Source organism: Vicia villosa, linkage group LG3 (assembly GCF_029867415.1).
Source record: "Vicia villosa cultivar HV-30 ecotype Madison, WI linkage group LG3, Vvil1.0, whole genome shotgun sequence".
Classification (NCBI taxonomy): domain Eukaryota; kingdom Viridiplantae; phylum Streptophyta; class Magnoliopsida; order Fabales; family Fabaceae; genus Vicia; species Vicia villosa.
In genome coordinates, this window is record NC_081182.1 from 7,241,239 (window position 1) to 7,267,909 (window position 26,671).

Below are 26,671 nucleotides of genomic sequence, written 5' to 3' on the forward strand. Positions count from 1 at the left end.
TACCGTTTATCTCTAAAGCAATATCGTGAATATTATCTTATTAACCATTATATGATCTCTCATGCCAACAATCAACATGATAATCTTAAAAGCTTGATTCAAGTGATTACAACTCACAAATCTATCTCTAGAGTTTATTTATTGATAGATGAATATCTTTTAGGTCAAGGTTTGAAACATATCTCTCATTATATTTATTTAATGGTAATTCAAATTATATTAGGCGCCATCATTATTATGCTATAAACATAAAAAAACTTTGCTATAAATATAAAAAAATCAATATTATTTTGCTATAAATTTAAAATAAAAATAACTTTAATCATCTTTGTAATTTTTAAGTTAAATTAAAATTTCTGTCCCTCTATTCTGTCTGATTCACAAAATTAGTCCCCTTATTTAAATTCAAACAATTTTGGACCCCCTATTTTAAATATTTTTTTAAAAAACTTGAAATATATTCTCTCCAATATTTATAATAAAATAAATTTTTCTTTTTAAATTTATTAAATAAGTAATATTGAAAATTATTAAATTTGAAAACTAAAATTACTTTAGTAAAAATCAAAAGAAATAATACCAAAATCCAAACTCAAATCATGCTTTCGGATAATATTTGTCAAAATATGTTAAGAGATCAATATATTTATTTAAAAAATTTAAAAAATTGTATAGATGACCAATATTTACATTGGAAAACACTTAGTAGAAGCAAGTGCAAAAGCTGGTCATCCTACTTTTACATTGGTCAGAGAAACCACTTTTTCTAATCCAACCAAGGCCGATCTCCTCAATAATTTCAAAACATTAGGCGTTAATCTAGTTCCTGCAATATATTTCTCCTTTAACTTATTTTCATGAGAATATTATAGATTATGAATTTGATTTAAGGTTAATTATGTTTGAAATTGGAATTAATTGCAGGGGGATTTGTACGATCATGAATCGTTGGTGAAAGCGATTAAGGAGGTGGATGTGGTGATTTCTACGGTACGTCAGCTTCAGCTTGCGGATCAGGTGAAGATTATCGTTGTTATTAAGGAGGTCGGTAACATCAAGGTTGTCTCACCTTTTAATTCTTTAATAGCTTAGGTTGAACTCGAAAAGTTTGCACTTATTTAACTCGACTATTAAGTATCAGTTGAAGTAAGTAACCATTCCCTTGTTGTGAAGTATTTTAATATAGGGCTTGTATGTTGTTCGCAAAGGTTTTTCCCTTCAGAATTTGGGACCGACGTTTATCGTGCCTATGCGGTAGAGCCAGCAAAATTTGCATTTGAAACCAAAGCCAAAATTCGACGTGATATTGAAGCATAAGGCATACCCTATACATACGTCTCTAGCGACTTCTTTGCTGGATATTCTCTCGCCACATTAGCTCATCCAGGACAATTTGCTCCACCTCCACCAAAAGATAAGGTTTTCATATATGGTTATGGAATTCCTAAAGGTAACAATTAACAAACAAACATTACCTTAACTTAACTTAACCTCTGCGTTTTCACTTTTGTTCTTTATAATTTTTGTGTTTGTTATTTGATTTGTGCATCGGTGTTCAACAAGGAAGAATACATTGCAACATTCACTATTAGAGTTGTGGATAATCCAAGGACATTGAACAATGTTCTATACATTTAACCCCCTAAGAAAATTTACTCACTCAACGAGCTTGTGGCATTGTGGGAGAAGAAGATTGGGAAGACTCTCGAGAAAAGCTATATTCCAAAGGATAAACTTGTGAAGGATATTGAAGTTGCACCTGTTCCAATCAACTTGATCCATTTTCGTGCTGCTCTTCCTTATTAACTTTATGTCTTTATCCATCCTCTCCCAGAAAAATGGCCTGTCCTCGGGCCAATTGCACCGGGCTTCATATTGCTCATTATTAGTGAATGAGGTAACATTCGTCGGGTTACATGATCGCGACTTAGTATGTCTATAGATTTGTGGGTGCAAGTGCACAGTCGTATCACGTAGCTTTAAAGATTATCGAACCCAAAAGACCAAAAATCAATCTACTGTTATCTAATGTTACAGTGTAAATCTAAGGCTAATAATATTCGGTTGAGGATTAAAGGGGGCGAAGTAATTAAATTAAGACTAGAATTAATTATATGCAAACTCCGGTATGTAATTTATCTAACTTCAGGGGTTCGGTAATTTGTTGGCATTGTTTCAAATGTCACAAAACTTCTTTCAGTGAAAACTATCGGTTTAAAAATCTTTGTCTCACACTCTCGTGTTGATTGATTTCGACTATATAATTGGACCTAGATGATCGCTCTCCTTGTGTCATTTAAAACCCAAAAATACTTTTTGAAAACAAATAGCGTTCAATTAATTTTAAAGCACTCTCGCTATATTCAAAATTAATGTCTCATTCCTAGTGTCCAGTTAAAACCTCAAACTCTCGTTTTTATTAATTTTAACCTCTATATTGCCTTTTACTCTCGTAATAAAACAATTTTAATATTAATAATAAGAATCGAACCAGAAAAGAGAATTGATTATAAAATAAATTGTGCCAATTCGTTACCGAATCCCTTCGGTTTAAGATTACATACCAGAATTGACAAATTTAGCCAGACATGATATTCATAACAGATTCAGAGTAATAAATGGCAGACATAAATTCAAGCATATTATCATATATAAAATTTAAACTGCAAAGCATAAAAATTATTAAAACCTGGAATTAAAATTGAATCTGAAATAGCACTTTGAGTATCAGCCGCAAATTCTCCACAGACCGGAAGGCTTTTGCTTCTTATCTCCTCAAATTACAAACAATTGCAGGAAAAGAAATTGCACGAACAGTAGAAACCTAAACTAATTCTGGAAATATAAATATAAAACTAAATGGCACTTGATTTCCGGTGTAGAAATCAAATGCAGAAACTGGATTGGGGACTTGAAGAAAAACTGGAAAAATAAATAAAGCTCTGAACTGTATGGAAATTAGGGTAAAAACTGCCAAACCCTCCAATGTTGATTCAACTTCTTTTTATAAGTGTGGGTTTGTATCTATCTTGAGAGAATTTAGGGAAAGTGGAACTTGTTTGCTGAAGAATCGGTAGCCTTGAGAAATTTGCGGAGAGAAAACGTCGGAGAAGTTGAGTAGTTGCTGAACTGAACGTATGGGAAGAAAAATCTAAAAATAGAAAACAACGCTTGTGGCGGGGACCACGAGCCAAGGGACGGACGTCCCATGTCCTAGGGGCGGGGGCCACAAGAGAGAGGTGGGCGCCCCTTATTGCTTTTCCTCTTCTTCACGTTAGTGTGAGGTGGGGTGAGGGCCACAAGTGAAGCTGGGTGCCCCACCTTGCTTTAATTTATTTATTTTTTATTATTTTTTTCTTCTACATTTTTCATTTCCATTGGGCGCCACATCTTTGGGCCTTGCATTTTCTTTGTTTCTTCACCAAATAGTTCTCCAAAGTCCTTTATTTCTCTTCTTTTTATTCAAACTTGAGATAAATCAAAAACCTGAAATAAAATGAAAATATCAGCATAATACTAACATAAAATAATATAATTAAAGTAAAATAAAGACATAATTTATATTAATCGAATCAAATATACGATATAATTTCGTGTTATCAAACTCCCCTATACTTGAATCTTTGCTTGTCCTCAAGCAAATAATCAGTAAAAACAGTTGGACGATAAAAATTAAATGCAGACTCATGACACCGCTCGAGTTGTACTTGGCTACTGGGTGTTTTTTTTAGAACTCTATGAGATAAATCTCCATTCTAAAAGTACAGTAACGACACTAGACAACTCCGCCATATGCATACCAATCTGAATCATGCTACTATAGCTCAACCTTATTCTTTTCGCTTTGTTTCACCTGTTTTCATTCGTGCGCAATCACATTAAGCCCATTATCTTGTCATGCACATAGTAAAGTAGCCGGTTAGTGAGTATGATCCTTTTAAGCATGGAGTTCTGGAACACTTATGTGGTATACTCTTTTTATATACTTTATTGCAGATTGCATGGGATCGAACCGTAGTCCGCCCTACCAAGTTCAGTACCAGAGTACTTCTGAACCAACCAACAATGAGTTTCTTTTATCAAATATCTCAGGTTTTGTAACCGTTGGGTTAAACGATCGGGTGAGGGTCACCTAACTTAGTTGGTACATTCTCTATAACAGTATTTTTTTGTATTATATGGATCATTCACTTATATTCATCAACTCTCTACGTAGTTTTTGTTTAAGACGGTGCCGACTGCTAAATAAACTACTCTGGGCTACTTTAAAACTAAAGTTTGAGGCTTCGATATAATAGGTACTCAAACCAATTTTGCATACTCGGGGGTTTTAGAGTGTCGAGACAGTAAAAATATTGTCTCAATTTCACTCAAGTTCCTAACATTTCTTAAAAATAAGTAACCTTCATACTTTCAGGCGTGTAGAGTTGTGCATCTAATAATTCGAAATTTTTTGTTATGGCTCAAGAAATTGAGGTATTAAAATAAGCACGAAAAATATTATATGTAGGATTTAATTAACATAAATATTTTATTGAATGGAAATTGCGACAAATAAAAACAAGAACAACATTAAAACTCTTCCCCCACACTTAAGATGTGCATTGTCCCTAATGCAACAAGGTAGAAAGAAAAATAACCCCTACTCCTCACTTTGTCTGCTAGTCCTTCCTCAACCTCTCGTTCAGACTCTTCTTTGCCTATCAGGTTCAGGTGGTGCATCAGGTTGTTGAAAGTAGTTATGAACGTCGTCTACACGAAGTGACAACGCATTCATTTCATTGCTTAAACTGGGCATACGGTCGGTTACCTCTTGATAGTGTTGATCATTTTGAGTTGTGTAGTCTTGCTCATCCCTCTGAATTTGTTAGACTGGTTGCAACATTTCATTATGGCGCTGATTTGATACCTTGTTTTGTTGCATCATGGCGGCATAGAGGGTGTTTAGTGTGATTTGCTGGGGAAAATTTTCAGGGGCCATATGTGTAGCAGGTGGGTTGATATTGGGCTGAGGAGCCTCTTGCTCTAGTTCTTTATCTATTTCATCAACTACTATGTTATCGGCCTCACCTTGATTTGCTTGAACATTAATACCAGGAGCAGGTGCATCCAGATCAAAGCGCCAACGTGTCATATCTCGCACATTAATGCAATTAGGATATGGCATAATGACACTTCTTATCCTTCTGTTATTAATTACCAAGTTAAACCTGCCATCAGTCCTTGGAGAAATTAAGCGAGAGTCTCAGCAGTAGGTAACATCTAAAGTTTGTGCTGGCATCGCGAGGTGAGAAATAGTTAAAAGCTCGTTGGTTAAACCCATAGTGATTGCTAGCAAAGTAATTAAACCTCCGAAAAAAAGGATTAGATCCTTTCACCACAACTAACGCGTGTATGTGCTCCAAGAAAAATGGGGCCGCATTAATCCGTCGCTCAAAGAGTGAGCAGAACATGAAAAACAACTCCTTTTTGTTCACCTTATGGTTGTTCGTCCGACCAAAGATGGTATTTCCCAATACGCGATGGAAGTAGTGTATCGTCGGATTATGGATGTGCGAGGAGTAAAGGTCTTTCCAATCTGTGGTTGTTTCTCCAGTTAAATCCCGCCAGAGGGTATATCCTAGTACATGACATGGCCCTTCGTCTACGTGAGTTCTATAATAAGCATTTTTTCCTCGTGTGAACTGCATCATTTCAACAATGCGCTCTTGGTCTACGGAGTATTCTTGATTGAACATCCTGAAATGTGTGGTTTCTGTGAGATAAGGTTCGTCGGGTGGAGACTTATATGTAAAGGAACTTAAGAATTCCAACACTAGTATTTCATAAGTGGGAGAGTTTTGGGTACAAAGGTGGGTCAAGCCTGTGTTATTAAGCATCCATCGTACACTGTCAAACAGTCCCAATATGTTCAGGCAATCGATGTCCACATATTTTGTGGGTACGATGGAGCGTTTGTAAAAATCTAAATATTTTCTCTCTGGTTCTCCATCATCATCGGTTCGAAAGATGATTCTTGACAGGTCCCGTGGTGGCCTTTCTGGTCTAACTTGCCTGTTTTGGTTTTGAGCTCTAGCACGATTAATCAACTTGAAAGAAAACCTTTCATCGAAAAGGTTAATAAAGATGCAAACAAGCACCTACAGAGGTTTTTTACCATGAGCACTACTTTAAAAATTGAAGGTCATACGAAAAAAGAAAAGAAACTGAGAATGTTCCCTTTCACCTTGAAGCGGAAGAGTGGTTCTATTATCTCCCAGCGGGCAGCATTACGTCATGGGAAGAGATGGAAAAGGCTTTCTTGAATGAGTATTTTCCAGCATCTGTATTTATAAGGAAGAGGTATGACATCTTGAATTTCAAGCAGAAGGAGGGTGAGCCTTTAGGAGATGCTTATAAAAGATTCAAAAGGACTCTAGTGGCATGTCCCACTCATAATATGGACAAGACTGACCAAATGTAGGTATTTCTCAATGGGCTCAGAGTGAAAACAAAGCAGCTGATTGATACAGCAACTGGAGGCTCAACAAATTTCACAACAGCCTATGGCATCATCAAGATCATTGAAGCAATAGCTGCAAATGAGCATTTGGAGTTGTATGATAGGTGTGCTAGTAAACCGGAAGAAATCATTGATCTTAAGCTAGAAACTTCAAAAATTCAGGTTGAAGATGCAATAGCGGAAGAAGTTGAAAATAAATTGAAGGCTATGAATATAGGTACACAACAGGTGGCTCAAGTTCAACAAGCTCAGCATGTCACCTGTGAAATTTGTCATGACCCTCACCAAACTGTATGTTGTGTTGCTACTCCCAAGCAGATTGAAGAAATTGAATTCTTGAGACAAAACAATCTGTATTCTAACACCTATAATCCTGGGTGGAAGAATCATCCAAACTTCTTTTGGAAAGATCGACAACAACAAGGCCCTTAGATGGCAGAGTGGGAAGTGGCTATTGAAAGATTGGCTGGACAATGCTCTCAGTTTCAAGAAGAGATAAGAAACAACCACAGGAACACCACCGCTTCAATTAAAAATATGGAAGTTCAAGTGGGGCAAATAGCACAACATCTCACTATGCATGCACAAGGCACTCTTCCAAGCTCAACTGTGACAAATCTAAAAGCCGAACAGAAAATTAATGTTGTCCCAACAAGGAGTCAGAAAGTGTCAGAATCTGAAGAAGAAAAAGAGGAAATAGATGAAAACTTTGTCATAGAGGTAGACTTGGAAGTAAGAGAGAATCCGAAAGAGCCCGAAGTTGTGATACCACCGGTTAAGCCACTGGAAGAAAAAATTAAGAAACATGCAAAACCGGTGATAAAGTTACCTTTCCCCTTCAGAGCGACAAAGAAAGATTCAAAAGAGAAAGACTTTGAGAAGTTTGCTGCCTTGTTCAAAAAGTTAGAGGTTAATCTGCCCTTCTTTGAAGCACTTGAACACATGCCTTTGTACAAGAAATTTATGAAGGAGGTTTTTGCTAAAAAGAGACCAGTGGGAGGAGAACCATAAATTGCAACTGAAAAAGTGTAGTATTATATATAACACTCAAAACAATAAAACTATTTCAATGCTTATAATATCTAAATGTCAATCCCCAACAACGAAGCCATTTTGTTAAAAGGGTAAGTATTTCCTTTATCGTTTCCACAGGGATTAGTGCGATATTACTGCCGTTATACATTTAAATATGTTTTGAGTTAAGGTTATGAAAGAGTTTGATGACATAAAATTCAGATTACATGAAAAGTAAACAAAATCTATAAAATTGGGTTTTTAACAATTTGAGAAAAACGTGTCAAGATTAGTTTTCATTAACTTGCTTCATAAATATTTGATATCAATCGTATGAACTTATTAATGATTAATACAACTACGTATCCTCTCGATATCGTTTATCTCTAGAGCAATATCGTGAATATTATCATATTAACCATTAGATGATATCTCATGCCAACAATCAACATGATAATCTTAAAAGCTTGACACAAGTGATTATCAACTCACAAATCTATCTCTAGAGTTTGTTTATTATAGAGAATGTATTTTAGGTCAAGGTTTGAAACATATCTCTCAATAGTGATTCAAAACAAGAAATAGAATATGAATAAAAAGATATTCACCATATATTAAACATCAACCAAGTTCATACACAAAATATCTAAAGAAATACATACTATACAAGTTAACTACCTCTAATCTTGACACAAAAGGTGCTTAGCTCTCCATAGCCATGGAAACTTCAACAACAAGTAACAACAAAAGATTCACTAGCATAAAAACTCAAAAGATGATGAAGAAAGATGCTTGGAAATCTTGAATATTTCTCTTGAACTAGTTTTTTCTCTCTCTTTTCTCTTGCCCTAGAAAATGTGTTAGGAAAGATGAGGGTAAAACGATAAGATTACATCCCATAAAATATCTCAAGTGCCTCTTTTCACAAGTGCTTAAAAAGTGATCTCGCTAAGAGAGCTAGCAAAATATCTGAATTCCACGCTGACTTCGCTTAGCGAGATGGGCTCGCTAAGCGAGCTTCGAATTTTGGTTCGCCTCTGTTTTTAGGCCATGGAAGCGCGCTGGGAGATAGCTAAGTGAGCTTGCTGAGATTTTGATTCTTGATTTTGATTCCATGCCTCTTCCAAGCTCTTTGCTTCCACAATTTGCATTCCAATCTTACCATAACCATAAGTACCTATAAAATGCAAAGAAAAGTCAAGAAACATAATATTTACAATAAAAACTCGATTTTATATATTTGCATATGTATAATGAACAATTAAGTGAAAATTAGGATAAGAGTTGTAAAATTTCACAAAAGTTATGAACAATTATATGTACAAATTGGCTTCTAACAGTGTACCATCCATAATATATGAACTCTTGAATTGTCTGAGAAAACACCTTTTATTTGAGGTTGTTTGCGACAACATGCCTCAGAAAATTCCTTGAATTTTGTTTGGAAACAATATGTTCATTCATTATTTGCTCACAAGAGAGTTGGTTCTTCCAAAGTTTGTTCCACCATGGTACTGCAAATTAAAGTGATATAATTTATTAGTGAAACCAAAGGTATTTTGAAACATCGGACAAACAAAATAAACAGAATACAAGTTTGAATCTTTAGACATTCGAGATATAATGCGAAGTAGTAGTAAGATTCAAGCATGGCTGGAAAAAAAATACCAGATGCTAAAGTAGTCCGGATTTTGCAAAAGGGATCCTCCTTTAAAATACCGACCGATTCACTAATCCATTGTCATCAATAGCATACATTAAAATCAGTACTACTTTAAAAACCTGAATCATACATAAAAGAATACAAAATGTGGCAAGAACACTCAATTGTATTTGTAGCGGTAAAAATGTGACTCGAGCGGAATCGCGCGCTCAAAGTACAACGGAGTCGCCACCGGATTTTATTTATTCCAAGAAGGAAAGGGAAAATATCGATAAAACCCACAAAGAAAAAAAAGAAATGGATAAGATGGTCATCGCAACCAAATTAGGGTTCGGGAGTCGGTTAAGCAAGGGGAAGGTATTAGCACCCCTCACCTCCATCGTACTCGATGGGACCCATTTAGTTAGTTTCGTGTTTGAGTGTTAGCGTAATGTTTGTGTTCTTTAGCTTATAAATCGAGAAAATATGAAAGAAAAGTTTTTTAGGGTTTTTATTATTATGAAGAAAAAGAAAAGATTTTTTATTATTATGAAGAAAAAGAAATGATTTTTTATTATTATGCTCGCCAAGACGTTTGTATCTTGTGCCTACGTATTCCCTAGTGCAATGGGAAAGTCAGAGCAATCGTAGTTCGGGCAAAGAACCACGAAATGTTTGTTGGTTGATTTTAGCGAGAGGTACTTGGTCGCTTCCAAATGGAAATACTACGCGCACATGGATATGATATCACTACAAGAATGGATGACTAAATCAAGATAAGACATGATTTTGGCCATCATCGCATTCGAGTGGAAGATATTCGATCTTCACATGTGGAAGTATGTTCGTATTGAAAATTGGATAAGTGTCTCGTTTATGAAAAGAGTTTTAAAAGCCATAAGGCAAAAAGGTTGAATGAAATTGAAGTTGTGTTTTAAAGGGACATTTAGCAAAGGATTGAGCATAGGTGTTCACCTAGCGCGTCTTTACCCAAGGTATTGAACAGGAGCGAGCCCCATTGTCACTTGTTGTCCAAGTTAATTAATTTGTTTCAAAAGATCAAGGTATTCAAGAGGTGTGCACTTCTTGTCACAAGATCTTTCGGTTTGATTAATGTATTTTAATTCAAAAGATCAAGGTATTCAAGAGGTGTGCACTTCTTGTCACTTGATCACTTTGATTTTATTAATGAGTTTTAGTTTCAAAAGATCAGGGTATTCAAGAGGTGTTCACCCCTTGTCACAAGATCTTTCGGTATGGTCTAAAGAATAGAATTTTGTAAAGAAGAAAACTCGACGTCGGATCGAGAAGTTTATTTGTATCAACTTGGCGTTGGACCAAGATTTATTTATTTATTTATTGGATTGAGATGAATATAATGTTTTTGGTATTTTAATACAAGAAGTAAAATCTAACAAATCTACATGATAAAGATATTTTTTTGTGTTTTGTTATATTATAAAAATAAAATTAAACTACACAATATTAACATGTATTTTTTTGTATTTTTAATATAAAAAGAATTAAATCTAATGGCAATTAAATATTTTTTTACATTTTTAATATAAAAATTAAATCTAAACATAAAACTAATCATTTTTGTTTTTTTTTTTAACTAAAAAAAAAGGAAAATAGATAGAACCACAAGCTATTGGGCCAAGAGAGGGGGGTGCACCTGTGTCTAGGGGTTTTGGCCCATGAACATAACAAAGCTAAAAATATGTAAAAAAAAAAACAAACTGGGCCGGACTGGGTCAGAGGAGTCCGGACCCAGTATATTACATTCACGGGTTGAGAAAAGACCTAACAACTCTCGCCTCTCTTCTCTCACGCTTTCTGCTTCTCTCAATGAACAAACAACAAGGACAATCTCTTCATCTCTCTCGATTCACTTCTCTCTGATCTCACTCGATTTCTCGGCCTCTTCACTCATCTCATATTCAAGCAAACCAAAAACAGCACAAAAGCGATGGACAAATCAAGCAAGATAAACTCAATGATTCAAACACAACAAGCCAACATATTAAGCATTTATACGAAATGATTCAAGAAATTACCGACTCCGAATGTTCTCGGAGATGAGGAATCCAAGACTCTAGTAAGCAGCGAAATCGAATCCTCCCCTGCCTCTGTGTGTGTTGCTGAACGTGGTGATGATGATGTTGCGTTTGCGGTTTGGGAAGCTGACTCGTTGTTGTGTTGTGTTGCTGAAGTGTTGTTGTTGTATTGTTGATGATGAGGCTGAAAGTGAGTTATTGAGTGTTGTTGAGGATGCGTGATAGCAGTAGTGAAGATTTGCTGAAGGTAGAATGTTGAGGTATTGTTTGAGTGTGTTTTATCAGAGTTATGTTTCTGTGTGTATGTAGGGTTTAAAGTGAATGGATGAAGGTTTTGGACAGAATAAGCTTGTGGTTTGAAAAGTTGGAGGAAGCGTTTCAAGCTTTTTTGCAGAGTTTTTCTATTGGTTCTTTTTCGTTCCCCCCATTTGCTGTGTGTTTTCTCTTTGATATATAGCAAAAGAGTGATGAAAATTGGGGGGAATTAGAATCAATTTCAAACATATGTGGTACTCTGATCTTGTTCTTTTTGATTGCAGGGACCTGTTATGGTTATTTTGGTGAATTGTTTGGACAGAAATGGCTGAGTATTGTGCAGGTTTTGGACCATTGTGTTTGTATTGGAACAGGGTAGTCTGTATTTGGACAGCAATGTTTGTACTGGTTTTAGAGTTGAATTTTGAAATGGAATTTGGAGAGGGTAGTGTTGTTAACGTGTGAGAGAATGGCAAAGATAAAGTAGTTCATTCAAATTGCCCCTTTTTCCTTTCTTCTATTATGACAAAAAGACAAAGCTAATAACAACAATAATAATAACAATAACTAAAATGTTAAACTAAAAAAATATCAAAAAATGAAAAATAAAAAAATAAGAGAGATTTAAAATTGATTTTAATTTTAATAATAACTCAACTTAAATAAATTGAATTGAAATTAAAACTTAATTAAGAATAACATTAAAAAAGAAACTAAAAATATAATGCCCATAAACATTGACTAGAAAAAAAAATGATGTTAATAATATATATTTTTTTGTGATTTTTTTGAAATAAAGTGTGAAAAAATGAAAATTAAGAAATTTGCAAAGACACATAATGCAAGCTAACTTTAAAAATCGATATGCAACGATGTGATGATTGAATGATGAATGCGTGCGACAATTTGAATGCAAACGAATTACGAATGCAACATGATCTTATGAATGAAATTTGTAGGTCAAAATTTGGGGTGCGACAGATGCCCCTATTTAATTATCTCGAGCCAGGTAGCATGAATGACTTTAGTCTTCATGGTATGAATGGCGAAAGGTAATTAAATATAGAAAGACCCAAATTTTTGTTCTTATGCAAATGAAATGTAATGCATGAACTTCTTTTGTTATTTTGAATGCAATATGATATGAGACATATGTTGAACTCTGTGGGGAACTAGTGCCACAAGAGACAAACTAATGATGAAGAGGCTTCGAAACGAGGGATAAAACTCTGGGTAAAAAGATAGTAGGAACATCTAAGGGTGGCATTAGACGACATCAAAAATCAGATAAATTCGAGAATGACATTGAATGAGGTTAAAACACTTTACTAGGGATTGTCACATCCAATTACTCGCTTTTGGATGACAACAAAAAACATGACATTTGATGACTGGCTTTGAATGGAAACGAAAGGTTATGACATCCGATAACAGGCTTTGGATGGCAATGAAGGATTATGACATCTAATAACAGGCTTCAGATGATAATGAAGATTTATGACATCTGATAACAGGCCTCAGATGGCAATGAAAGATTATGACATCTGATAACAGGCTTCAGATGGCAATGACATCCGATAACAGGCTTTGGATGAAAGAAGATTATGACATCTGATAACAGGCTTCAGATGGCAATGACATCCGATAACAGGCTTTGGATGAAAGAAGATTATGACATCTGATAACAGGCTTCAGATGGCAATGACATCCGATAACAGGCTTTGGATGACAATGAAGATTTATGACATCTGATAACAGGCCTCAGATGGCAATGAAGGATTATGACTTCCAATAACAGGCTTTGGATGACAATGAAAGACTATGACATCTGATAACAGGCTTCAGATGGCAATGAAATATTATGACATCCAATAACAGGCTTTGGACGGCAATGAAAGGTCAGAAATCCAATGACTAGCTTCGGATGAAAGGACAAACAACGTTTTGGTAGATGCCAAGTAAGTTGGGCTTTGATCTCAAGGTAAAGATGTAAATGAGTATGAATTTTGTTTAGATGCATGATTTTGAATTTTCTATGCATGATATGTGAATGATAAATGTGATGCAATTGTATACGACAACTGAGGTGGACTCTTTTGTGAAGGAAGATTGGAACTCTGGTTCCTCAACACAAGAACATTGCCAATATGGTTTTGTCATACCAGTGATCCTTTTGAGAAGGACTGATAAACTGCTTGGGGATCGCTGAAGAAAACTGCCCCTGATCGACTGCTTGCTAAATGATCCTTGCTTCAGTTCTTGAAATGAATGTTGGTAATACTTGCCCCCAATACAATTTTTGAATAACTGGATCTTAAAGTAACGTGCCCCTGATAGGATCACGGATCAAGTTCCTCAACTGTTTGAACTTCCTAAAAGATGAGTACTTACTTGCAAATAAAATGTTCATTCAAGAATAGTAATCTTAATGCAATGCTCAAAGCATATTTTGAAATCAAAATCGTTTATTGAAATGATGTTATTGATGTATAGCAAATAAAACAAAGGTCCAAACACAATGTTTTAGACATTCAAAGTGATGGATAAAGCAAAAGGTATGATAAAACAAACGATTTGCAAAGATCTTTAGGAGTCAGGTTAACGCAACCTTGTTATAGTATGCTTTCAAAATAAACCTTGCTTCAATTAGGTCTTTTGAAGGTTGTAACGTGGCTTGGTTCATGGTTTCAAAAACAAAGGATATAGGCTCAAAGTTTATTTGTACCCACCCCATTCTTCGTGATGATCTTCCAATCCTACGCTCAGTTAAATCAGACTATGCATTCAGGTTCCAAGAGACTTTGGAATTGCACCTATGATAATGATGATGGTTTAAGGACCAAGGGAATCTTTGAGATGGCAGTCACTTATTCCTTTTGATAGTCACAACTTTTTATTGTTGTATGGGAATTTATTGACTTTTCTTTTTTGCTTTATATCCCTAACTTTTGCCTGAACTGTTTCTTTTTAGGATTATAGTCAGCGGGATGCCCCAGTTTTGCCTAAGTCTCCTTCATAGGTGTTGACTTAGCGGGCTTTTTTCTTTGAATTTTTTATATTGGAAGGATAGTAACTGCCTTGATAATGGTTAATGATAACCATTTTGGTCACTTTTGATTGAAACCCTTATTGAAAGGTGTACTTAATGATTTACTTGTAATTGAGTGCACAAACAAATTAACTGAGAACTACCCTGCCCCAGGTTAAAATTGCGGGTTATTTTCATACAGAAGGAAACACCAACTTCTAGGCTCAAAGGGGTAGACTAGGGATTAACTTCCTTATTTCTTCAGTGTTTGGGGAATGGAAACAATGCCTGTACATCATCAGCAAAGTTTTATCTGAAAGCATTCAATTCAACAACTTGGGTATTTTGTTATCATCATCCTCCCTCCAATCTTTGCATAAAACAAAAGTTTGATAAAGAAAGTGAAAAAGAGATATATTTTTGTTGTTGTTTTTTTCTTTTTTAAAAGATAAAGCATAAAGATAAACACAATGGGTTGAATCAAAACACGCAATGCTCATTTCATTAAAATTAATAATCAAGAAGAAACAAAATTCAAATGCAGTACACAAGATAAACAAGGAAACTGCAAACAGAAGGAAACGAGGCCTAGTGACTAATCAGTGACGAGGAGGAGCTATCCTGTCTGAAACACTTGGCTTTAGGAAATAACATAGCTTGCTCGGTCTTCAGCCACTCAGTTTTGGCAAAGGATTGTTGACAACATTGGGATTGATGTCCTTGAAAGTGAGCATCTTCGCATTAATCAACTCTTGTACTCTAGTCTTCAGTGCATAGCAACCTTCCAAGTCATGTCCTATACCACCTTGATGAAACTCACAATGAAGGTCAGATCGGAATCCTCTTGGAGGAGGATCTCGAAGCGGAGGTGGAGACCTAGTCGTTATCAACCCTTTATGAACCAACGCAGGATACAATTCAGTGTACGACATAGGAATAGGATCAAAGCGGGTGTCAGCACGGTTCAAATTCTGATTAGCAGCTTGAGGTTGAGGAGTTTGAACTTGTGGAGCCTTGGTCACAGGAGCAACTGTAACTACAATTGGTTGATCATAGTTATTAGTTCTTTGACGAGGTCTTCTTCCTTCATCACTCACAGCATTTGTTTCTCCTTCCTTTTTCTTATGGAAGTTTCCAAAAGACTTTCTTGCCCCATTAGAGGATTCAGCAGCATTGGCAACCTTGCCATTCTTGATTCCTTCCTCTAGCCTTTGACCAATGGTCACCAAATCAGTAAAGTTGGAGGACACGCTTCCAATCATCTTCTCCCAATAGAAAGGTGAGAGAGTGTCCATAAACATGCTAGTTAATTCCTTTTCAGCCAAAGGAGGTTCCACTTGAGAAGCTAGCTCTCTCCAACGTTGAGCATACTCCTTGAAGGACTCTCTTTCTTTTTGAGACATGTTTTGCAGTTGACGGCGATCAGGAGCCATGTCTAGATTGTACTTGTATTGCTTCATGAAAGCATCAGTCAGATCTTGGAAGCAATGGATGCGACTCTTCTCCAGTCCCATATACCACTTCAAGGAAGCGCCAGTTAGACTATCTTGAAAGCAGTGAATCAGTAATTTATCGTTATTGGTATAGGCTGCCATTTTGCGGTAGTACATGGTCAAATGACTTCTTGGACAAGTGTACCCTTTGTACTTTTCAAACTCAGGAGTTTTGAACTTGGCAGGTATGACCAGGTCGGAAACTAAGCACATGTTCTCAGCAGCAACCCCAAAATAACCATCACCTTCCATGGCTCTTAGTCTTTTCTCCAGGATTTGATATTGTTCTTTGACTTCATCAATATCACCAGCTTCTTTTTGGCTTTCACTTTGATAATCTCCAGCATGATACTCAAAGAGAGGATTCCCATAAGCGGTTTGGGCAGTAGTGTGCACAATTGGCTGAGACTCAGTCATGATTAGTGCTTGGAACATTGGTCGTGAAGGTTGACCTATCATAGCAGTAGTGGCATGAGGTGGAGAATAATCTGGAGGTAAACCAAACTCAGGCCATGTAGTGGCGGGCCTCTGAACAGGAATAGGGTCTTCAACATCGTCGGCGACCTCTTGAATGACAGTCCTTTGAGGTGGTTCTCCTCTAGCAATCAGAACTTGCAACATCTCGGTGAGCTTAGTCATTCCTGATTTCAAATCTTCAATCTCCATTCTAACTTCAAGATTGTGTTGCTCTTGGTCCGCCATTCTTCGTCTGACGTTGGCTCTAGTCTCGTACTCGTGTGGAGGAACCAGTTTGACAGTTGACAGATAACTGAATGAAAGAGACAGTTGGAATGAGGTACTTGCATGATGCAAATGCTATGCAATGTCATGCAATGTTGGATGCAAAGCGTGATAACAAAAACAACCTATTGAGGAAGGCTCCCTAAGTTAGGACAGTTCTAAGTTCTTTACCCAAGAATCCCCTCACAAGGTTAGCTATAGAGTTTTTGGATATAACATAACCTCTACAGATGGAACGGGTTCTAAAGGTCCTTGGAGTTAGCGACGAAATCAGATTTCTGCCATGCGATGGGCGAACCATCTTATGACAAATTTCATGACCAAGTCTCCTCCAAGTGGGGTTCTCGTATTAGCCATTCAAGGTGTTCACCTTGGGGACTAGCACTACACAACCACCTCCTAACTTATGTTTTTCTCTTGTTTTTCAAAGCTCGGGTAGAGAGCTTCACTCAAGTATCATTCCCATACCCACAAATGAGTATATACAGAAATAAATAAAAAGCAGTAAAGCAAGAGTAAAGAAACATAAATAATACAAGAATAAAATATAAAGAGCATAAGAATAAGCATAAAGAATATAAGAACAAACAAAAGTAAACACTCAAGCATAAAACAAACTAAACTAGGGTTGACCCTCTTAGAATTTTTATCCCCAGCAGAGTCGCCACTTTCTGTAGCGGTAAAAATGTGACTCGAGCGGAATCGCGCGCTCGAAATACAACAGAGTCGCCACCGGATTTTATTTATTCCAAGAAGGAAAGGGAAAATATCGATAAAACCCACAAAGAAAAAAAAGAAATGGATAAGATGGTCATCGCAACCAAATTAGGGTTCGGGAGTCGGTTAAGCAAGGGGAAGGTATTAGCACCCCTCACCTCCATCGTACTCGATGGGACCCATTTAGTTAGTTTCGTGTTTGAGTGTTAGCGTAATGTTTGTGTTCTTTAGCTTATAAATCGAGAAAATATGAAAGAAAAGTTTTTTAGGGTTTTTATTATTATGAAGAAAAAGAAAAGATTTTTTATTATTATGAAGAAAAAGAAATGATTTTTTATTATTATGCTCGCCAAGACGTTTGTATCTTGTGCCTACGTATTCCCTAGTGCAATGGGAAAGTCAGAGCAATCGTAGTTCGGGCAAAGAACCACGAAATGTTTGTTGGTTGATTTTAGCGAGAGGTACTTGGTCGCTTCCAAATGGAAATACTACGCGCACATGGATATGATATCACTACAAGAATGGATGACTAAATCAAGATAAGACATGATTTTGGCCATCATCGCATTCGAGTGGAAGATATTCGATCTTCACATGTGGAAGTATGTTCGTATTGAAAATTGGATAAGTGTCTCGTTTATGAAAAGAGTTTTAAAAGCCATAAGGCAAAAAGGTTGAATGAAATTGAAGTTGTGTTTTAAAGGGACATTTAGCAAAGGATTGAGCATAGGTGTTCACCTAGCGCGTCTTTACCCAAGGTATTGAACAGGAGCGAGCCCCATTGTCACTTGTTGTCCAAGTTAATTAATTTGTTTCAAAAGATCAAGGTATTCAAGAGGTGTGCACTTCTTGTCACAAGATCTTTCGGTTTGATTAATGTATTTTAATTCAAAAGATCAAGGTATTCAAGAGGTGTGCACTTCTTGTCACTTGATCACTTTGATTTTATTAATGAGTTTTAGTTTCAAAAGATCAGGGTATTCAAGAGGTGTTCACCCCTTGTCACAAGATCTTTCGGTATGGTCTAAAGAATGGAATTTTGTAAAGAAGAAAACTCGACGTCGGATCGAGAAGTTTATTTGTATCAACTTGGCGTTGGACCAAGATTTATTTATTTATTTTTTGGATTGAGATGAATATAATGTTTTTGGTATTTTAATACAAGAAGTAAAATCTAACAAATCTACATGATAAAGATATTTTTTTGTGTTTTGTTATATTATAAAAATAAAATTAAACTACACAATATTAACATGTATTTTTTTGTATTTTTAATATAAAAAGAATTAAATCTAATGGCAATTAAATATTTTTTTACATTTTTAATATAAAAATTAAATCTAAACATAAAACTAATCATTTTTGTTTTTTTTTTAACTAAAAAAAAAGGAAAATAGATAGAACCACAAGCTATTGGGCCAAGAGAGGGGGGTGCACCTGTGTCTAGGGGTTTTGGCCCATGAACATAACAAAGCTAAAAATATGTAAAAAAAAAAAAAACAAACTGGGCCGGACTGGGTCAGAGGAGTCCGGACCCAGTATATTACATTCACGGGTTGAGAAAAGACCTAACAACTCTCGCCTCTCTTCTCTCACGCTTTCTGCTTCTCTCAATGAACAAACAACAAGGACAATCTCTTCATCTCTCTCGATTCACTTCTCTCTGATCTCACTCGATTTCTCGGCCTCTTCACTCATCTCATATTCAAGCAAACCAAAAACAGCACAAAAGCGATGGACAAATCAAGCAAGATAAACTCAATGATTCAAAAACAACAAGCCAACATATTAAGCATTTATACGAAATGATTCAAGAAATTACCGACTCCGAATGTTCTCGGAGATGAGGAATCCAAGACTCTAGTAAGCAGCGAAATCGAATCCTCCCCTGCCTCTGTGTGTGTTGCTGAACGTGGTGATGATGATGTTGCGTTTGCGGTTTGGGAAGCTGACTCGTTGTTGTGTTGTGTTGCTGAAGTGTTGTTGTTGTATTGTTGATGATGAGGCTGAAAGTGAGTTATTGAGTGTTGTTGAGGATGCGTGATAGCAGTAGTGAAGATTTGCTGAAGGTAGAATGTTGAGGTATTGTTTGAGTGTGTTTTATCAGAGTTATGTTTCTGTGTGTATGTAGGGTTTAAAGTGAATGGATGAAGGTTTTGGACAGAATAAGCTTGTGGTTTGAAAAGTTGGAGGAAGCGTTTCAAGCTTTTTTGCAGAGTTTTTCTATTGGTTCTTTTTCGTTCCCCCCATTTGCTGTGTGTTTTCTCTTTGATATATAGCAAAAGAGTGATGAAAATTGGGGGGAATTAGAATCAATTTCAAACATATGTGGTACTCTGATCTTGTTCTTTTTGATTGCAGGGACCTGTTATGGTTATTTTGGTGAATTGTTTGGACAGAAATGGCTGAGTATTGTGCAGGTTTTGGACCATTGTGTTTGTATTGGAACAGGGTAGTCTGTATTTGGACAGCAATGTTTGTACTGGTTTTAGAGTTGAATTTTGAAATGGAATTTGGAGAGGGTAGTGTTGTTAACGTGTGAGAGAATGGCAAAGATAAAGTAGTTCATTCAAATTGCCCCTTTTTCCTTTCTTCTATTATGACAAAAAGACAAAGCTAATAACAACAATAATAATAACAATAACTAAAATGTTAAACTAAAAAAATATCAAAAAATGAAAAATAAAAAAATAAGAGAGATTTAAAATTGATTTTAATTTTAATAATAACTCAACTTAAATAAATTGAATTGAAATTAAAACTTAATTAAGAATAACATTAAAAAAGAAACTAAAAATATAATGCCCATAAACATTGACTAGAAAAAAAAAATGATGTTAATAATATATATTTTTTTGTGATTTTTTTGAAATAAAGTGTGAAAAAATGAAAATTAAGAAATTTGCGAAGACACATAATGCAAGCTAACTATAAAAATCGATATGCAACGATGTGATGATTGAATGATGAATGCGTGCGACAATTTGAATGCAAACGAATTACGAATGCAACATGATCTTATGAATGAAATTTGTAGGTCAAAATTTGGGGTGCGACAGTATTAATTCTAAGACTGATAAAAAATTCACTATCCCGTAACAGAGAAGAAAGACACACCCATAAATAAAGCTTACCTTTTGAAGTTTCTCTAAGGCACTAACATCTCCAAATAGTTCTACATCATTTTGGTTTATGAAATTATAGCGCCAAAAACACAACAACTTGGTTAACTTATAACTATACATCACATCAAATACATTTACTTAAATATTTACTTACCATTAGAACTAACACCTTGATTCCATTTTCAACTTCAATTTCAGAAGTTCGACTACAACAATAACAAAATCAGTAAAGACCTTAATAGTTGAGTTAACTCAACAACTAACCAACTGTGGCAGAACCACATCTGCAACTTCTGATTCGTCAACCACATACGAAGTGGCATCTGTAGGATAATTTCGATTGCTTTTTCGGCTTCCGCTAGGGCTTCATAAGCGAGATTGTTGACAGTGGATCTGGGTTTGTTTTTGGAAGATCCTTACAAGTATAAAAATGATTTGTAAACTGATGTTGCAGATAAACACTTGTTTGTATTTGGTTCAAAGAAAAAATAAAAAGAGGAAGAAGGAAGAAGACAAAGAGTAAGAAGAAGAAGAAGAAGAAGAAGAAGAAGAAGATCAGGGAGGGAGAGAGAGGACAAAAAACTGATTCAGAAATTTGAGACAGTTGTTGTGTTGTGGTAGACCAGATTCGAAGTTTGAGACAGTTGTTGTGTTCTAATAGGTCAGATTCAAAATTCAAAATTTTTAGACCAAAGTTGCCCGCATTTTAGGGATGTGGCAAAATTAGTGGAAAGGGAATTGTGGAGTTTTCCGCAACATCTTCTTTTATTATATTATTTCATTATTTTCTAACAGAAAATTAAAGAAATAAATAAAACTAAAAAGAAAAATAAAATGTAGATATTTATATTTTTTATAGTAATTTGTTTTTGAGTGTGTGTAAAGTAGACTACATCGTATGATCACAAATTTTCTACGTTAAATTGTAGATAAATATTTTAATATGGTTGTCATAGTTAAATCTTACCAAAATAGAACAAGAGAATATCTCAATCCACCCCATGATTCTCTTAGACACCAAGCAAAATTCCTTTTATGCCCTTTGATTTCGGAGATACACATAAGCATTTTAAACAAATAAACGTTGGGAAAAACTTCAAATTAATTCAGTTAAGGGAAAGTTCCGTAGATGTATCTACGAAAGGTTCAAAATTTGCAAACTATGGGTTTGTTCCGTAGATATACCTACGGAAACAAAATATTTAGGTTCTTTCCGTGGATATACCTACGGAAAGTTCTGTTACAGAAAATGGGTGGTCCATATTCACCTAGGTTTTCTATAAATTTTTGGTTTTTTAGGTTGTATTTCACACAAACACAAAATGTCTCAATATGATATCAACATCCGTTGGTATATCGCAAGTGTCTCTTACTCCGACGGCAGAACACCCGGGCGGACGTTCAAACTCAACAATTACACCGCGCTTGACAATATCATTGACGAAATCCACTGTCGCCTATGTTATGGAGACAAACGGAAGGTTGTGAAGCTCGAGTATCGCTCACCTTCAGTTGACAACGGAGGGAACATCGTTTACAACAACTTTAATTTGAACTCAAGAACCAGGAAGATGTTTTGGCGATGTGGCGAACGTATTTCGATTTCGAAGAGAAAATCTCGCTCGACTTCGTAGTGACGATACAAAGAACGGTCGAGCAAATCTTAGAAATGTGTAAGCGTCCACCGGGCTATTGAAATGTAATTTTAATTTTCTATTGAAATCATCAATGTAATGCCGATTTTAATCTATGAATATTGTTTTTATCGTTGCAATGTTGGTTTTCTAGTTTTCTGTATCTAGTTTATTCCGTAGATGTACATACGGATATATTCCGTATATGCATCTACGGAACGTTCTCACGCTAAATAAAAAAATGGTGCGTCCGAAAATACATCTCCAAAAACAGATGAATAATTTTAGAAACACATATGGTGTCTAAGAACTTCAAAGGATGTAATAAGAATTTCTCTATAACAATGTATGGTCTCTAAAAACTTAAACGGACATGATTACATACCCTGTACATTTTATGCTGCTAGTTTATTTCTCCATGAACTTTAGACTTTAATTTCAAGATGTGCCTAAATGTACCATAATTGTATTAAACATGTGCAGTGGTGTTCAACAAGGAATAAGACATTGGAACCTACAGTAATAAAGCTGTGGATGGTCCAAAGACATTGAACAAAAATCTCTACCTTAGGCCTCCAAACAACATTATTGTGGCTTTGTGGGAGAAAAAGATTGGAAAGACCCTCAACAAATTTTATATTCCAGAAAGAAGCTTATCAAGGACATTGAATGTTGGTATAAAAAATGCAGATTAATTAAGCTAATGTTGTTTCCTATGTTTTAAATACATAAGGTTAATAAATGGTTTGATACTTGTTGTAGAGAGCTCTTTAGGATTATCAATCTGTCACTCAGTGTTTGTGAAAGGTGAACACACAACTTTGAGATTGAACCTTTTTTTTTGGAGTTGAAGCTTCTGCTTACCTGGATGTCAGTTACTCCACCGTCGACGAATTACTTGATCGATTCGTTTGAGAATTACAATTTATAAAGTTATAGTCATGCTTATGCTCTTGTAACTTGTAATAATTGAATAATTGAACTACAATTTGATATTAGTCTTGTTTGTTCCTCTAAAATCAAGTACTTGTACTTTGGGAGCATCATCATCAGTGATATTGCGACTGCTCCTTATAAGAGCACTCTGATTATGATTATGATATGATGCAGCTGGTGCTGGGGCAAGTTCCTCCTCTTCAACAACCAACTTGTCCGGTGGTGGCGGTCGCGGTGGTGTTATTATGATGTTATTCTGTGTGTGTCCGTTCATTTTTCTCACCTTCATTGTCTCTGTCATATTTCCTGTAAAGTTTAACAAAGAGAATAATTTTATGAAACACGGACACCAGAAACACCACACAGACACTATTAATAATTGGAAAAAATAATAAATTTAACATAATCATAAGTGTCTGGTTCAGACACAAACACACGTTTTTTTTCCTCAGGAGTTGGTTCTACATAGAAATAACTTAAAATGAGAATCTATATAAAGAAAATTACACCTGAAGCAAGATTGTTTTACCATTTAAGTGAAGGTCTGCTTTTGAATTCTCTGACAAAAGAATAAGTGTTGGTGTGATTATTGTAAGGAAAGCCCAGAACAAAAACGTTGGGATTAATGTTCTTTCATTCATCATCTCTAGTGGAAAGCGATGTTTTTTGGGCTTGAATATTGAAGAGATTAGTTGGCCATGTTTAAAGATAATTGATCAAGAAGATATATAGAGTAATAGCAACTGCTACACAATTTGATTATTATTTAATTATTATCTAAGCTAAGTCAAGTGTTGACAACTAAACTTTTGGTTTGGTTGTTGGATGGTTGTTATATAGGGCCATTCATGATTGATCTGTCATGTTGTATGTGTACAGAATACTATGTGAATCTATTATTCATTCTATTACTGATTATCTCGGACAATACTTTATAATCTTACTTTTTCTTATTGATGTTTACCTTCCAACACCTAAAGCATGTTCTATGCTCTAGTATTTTTTAAATTCTAGACATTACTGCTTCACTTTGGTCAATAATGATTTTAAATCATTAAAATTGTTAGAGTTTTTTTAAATAAAATTTTTGTTTTTAAATTTGACTCAATTTTTTTATTTTGGGTTTTCACCACCATTATCTGATCTACTGAAACATTTAATCTAATTCAGAAATTAGTTCGGGTATCAAGTGGTTTCAACTCCTTCAATCGCAATTTAATTTTTAAGGTCATCTAAAAATATAATTGTATCATCAATCAATCAATTTTAACATGAAAGTATATACACAAATCTTTTACCCCTCTAAAACAAGCTGATGATTTTTTCTTTATGATGAAAATGATGTCTAAGACAGGCCTAAAATGGTGCAAAATATCATTTCCACCGGCTTATATCAACCAATTTGACAAAACATTCATGGAACAGTAAAAAAATTTACATTAGAAACCCTATGAACCCATAGTTTAGGTGCATGCATGGGCGTAGCTACAGCGAGCCCGGACACGTTTTCGGACTCAACCCCTCCTTTCGTTGTATATTCCTTATTTAATAGTCGATTTTTAGATAATATCAGGGACAAAATTAGTAATTTTTAGACAAAATTAAGGGCAAAATTAATAAAAGCAATATGCGAAATTTTTGAACAAAACCAATGACAAATTTTTTAGACAAAATCAAAAGAAAAATTAGTAGAAACAAAGTGTAAAATTAATAAAAACAAGGTGTAAAATTTTTGCCCAAATTCGCTAAAATTTCTGGCTCCGCCACTTGGTGTATGCAGTGCCATACTTGAAGCAATGCTTAAACAACTAAGTGATGTGTCCATAGCTGAGAAAGAGCCATCAAACTAGGCTTAATCAAGATGTGAAATAACCATGGATGGATGTAGGGAAAACCTTCGTTCGAAAAATCAAAGGAGTATCTCTATGTAGTAAAATAAGACAAAATGAGAAGATGATAGGAATACCATCATGGATGATGGCAAAGTTTTTATCAACAACTCAACAATAGGCCTTCCTTAAAAGGTCGACGGAGGACAAAGAGGTAAAGAAGTCCATCTCCCAAACGATGGATGCAGCTACCCTTGGGCTTGATTGGGATATTATTGGACCTGAAATTACCAATTATATTCTTAATATTCTTAACAATAAAGACAACCGTATTAGTGGGAAAGGAGCTTTCACTAAGAACGAATTGTTCAGGTACTATCTGAGTTCGATTTTTGGTGGAAACAAGATTTGGCCAGTGAATCATTCCGGGTGGCTAAATTCAAAAGGTGACCATATTAGTATTAATAAAACTTAAAGTTTCTTTATTCTTAAAATTAAAAGTCCTATCAATCCCTATGATTCAATCCCTAATATTGTCAGACAAAGGAAACTGCAATACTATTGTAATGGTTTATAACCTATAGGAGGGAGGTGTTAAAATAGTCTATTGGATTGCCTGGATCCTTGGATCGGCCCAGCTTGTAACATTTTTTGGAATGAACAAATTCTTTTCTTTGCTAAAAAAAAAAAAAAAAACAATATTGTCAGACAAAATCATAATTGTTTTATTCATTGGAGGCGCATTAGTGATAATGTGATACTTTCATATGAATAGTTGAACACTTTTAATAACAATAATAATATAAATAAATAATATATTGGGCTGAAGTTTGACATAGCCAAAACCGATGATAAGGTTTAGTGGAAGTTTTTTGGAGAATACTTTGATTTCCAAAGGTTTTCCTACCAATTTAACTAAGACTATAGTAGTGTGACTCCTTTCTCATTTTCACATTTGTAAATTGTAAGTCCTAAAGTTGGTTTATTCTTATATCTGAGATCAGGTGACTTTTTATCTCTTACATTTTTATCTTTTGTGTTGAGATACTCTTCTTGATCCAAAAATGGTTTGAAGAATAATAAGTTATATTTGTAGAGTTTTGATTATAACAATATAATTTAGAATCATTGAAACTCTTATATGTTCAAAGACCCACCTAAAGGTCATAGACTCGTCCAAATAAGTGAGAGAGATATCACATATTCACCTGAAACCTTAAGGTGATAGGTGTATGGGTCTTCTCACTTATAAAGTGTCCATCTTCCACTTTTTAAAGAAAAGTAGAACTTACACAACTCACATTTGTTTCTCAACAATCATCTTTCCAAATAAAGCAATGATCACTTGTGCCAAAGTTAACAAGGTTGACCACATAGACCTCTAGTCTAATATGATTATGTGTATACAAATAGACATGAGATTGTTGAACCTCTTTTATAGAGGTTGGACTTCTCATGCAAATGATCGCCTCACACTTCTTGAGATTTTCCTCAATCCCCTTTCTGGTTAGCATGAACCCGAGAACTTTTTGTTGTGTACCCCAAAAAGTTACATGTTAGAGTTCAAGTGCATATTATACGTTCTCACAAATTCCAAAGTCTCCTTAGGTCATCAAAGTTCCTTCCTTTATCAAAGGTCTTAACCACCAAGTCATTGGTTTAAACTTTAGGTTTTGGCCTATCTGTTTAAAGAGATCA

The 26,671-nt window shown here is 35.2% G+C and overlaps 1 pseudogene; it reads left to right on the forward strand.

Annotated features, from left to right (window-relative positions):
- Window positions 1–675: 675 nt before the first annotated feature.
- On the forward strand, window positions 676–23,123 carry LOC131657467 (phenylcoumaran benzylic ether reductase Betv6-like; annotated as a pseudogene).
- Window positions 23,124–26,671: the final 3,548 nt, after the last annotated feature.